The 1,231-nt window shown below is 42.2% G+C and overlaps 1 pseudogene; it reads right to left on the bottom strand.

Moving 5' to 3' along the window:
* On the bottom strand, positions 1–309 carry LOC145096140 (putative mitochondrial protein AtMg00820 pseudogene; annotated as a pseudogene).
* Positions 310–1,231: the final 922 nt, after the last annotated feature.

Raw genomic sequence — 1,231 nt, 5'->3', positions numbered from 1 at the left:
TCATTTAGAAAAAGCATTTTTGACATCGATTTGATGAAGATGCCATTTTTGCATAACCACCAAAGAAAGAAAAATCCGAATAGTAGACGCCTTCACCACAGGACTAAAAGTGTGAGAGTAGTCAAGACCGGGAACTTGAGTGAAACCTTGAGCCACCAAACGTGATTTATAGAGATCAATGGTACCATCGGAATGAAATTTTGTTTGGAATATCCATTTAGAACCAACAACATTAGAGGAGGTCGAACGAGGAACAAGTTCCCAAATATCGTTTGAGCGTAACACAACCATTTCCTCTTCCATAGCCATAAACCAGTGTGGATGTTTAGCAGCGAATTTAAACCCTTTTGGAATAGTGGTTGTTAGAAGGGCATGAAAAATAGGTGTGGTACTGAGAGAAGCAAAATTGGTGACATGTTTTTGGTTTGAAAATACCAACTTTTCCTCAAGTAATCATGGAGTGAGTAGGCTGTGGTGGCTGTTGTTGCGGTTGTGGTGATGGAGATGTCGTGTGGTGTTGTACTGGTGGAGGTGAGGCAGAGGGATTCGGTTGTTGCGACACTTCCTCTTGCAGTGGGTTTGGCGAGATAACAATAGTAGGAACAGTGCTTGAAGTAGCACAAAGGCAACAAGTTTCAGATGATGAGTGAGAATGATGATGAGGTGTGGTGGGGTTAGGTGTAACTTGTTCGGTAGTGGTGGGTGATGGCAAGCCGTCATCGAAGGAGGTGAGGACAAGTTTTTCAAGTTCTGAATGAGAGATAGTGCCCTTAAATGGAAAAAGCGTCTCATCAAAAGTAGCATGACGGGTTGTATAAATGCGGTTAGTTGTAGGATCAAGGAAACGATAGGCTTTATAAATGGTATTATACCTGATAAAAATACATGGAGCACTGCGAGGAGCCAACTTGTGAGGTGAATAATCTTGTAAATATGGGAAAACTCTACAACCAAACACCCGAAAAACATTATAATTAGGGACCATGGAGTAGAGGAGCTCAAAAGGACTCTTATGGTGAAGAAGCTTTGTGGGAAGTCGATTAATGATGTAGATAGCCAACGTGAAAACATCCAACCAAAAAGATGTTGGAGCATCTGCATTAAAAAGCATGTCAAGACCGGTTTCGATAATGTGACGCGGTTTGCGTTCGGCCCTTCTGTTTTGTTGTGGAGTGTATGGACAAGAAACCCGGTGGTGTGCTCCGTTTGCAACAAAAATTTGACTAACACG

This window comes from Lactuca serriola, chromosome 3, assembly GCF_051521515.1.
Source record: "Lactuca serriola cultivar US96UC23 chromosome 3, Lser_US96UC23_V15, whole genome shotgun sequence".
Taxonomy (NCBI): Eukaryota; Viridiplantae; Streptophyta; class Magnoliopsida; order Asterales; family Asteraceae; genus Lactuca; species Lactuca serriola.
Note: the sequence above shows the minus strand (reverse complement) of the source record. Positions and strands in the feature narration are given on the sequence as shown.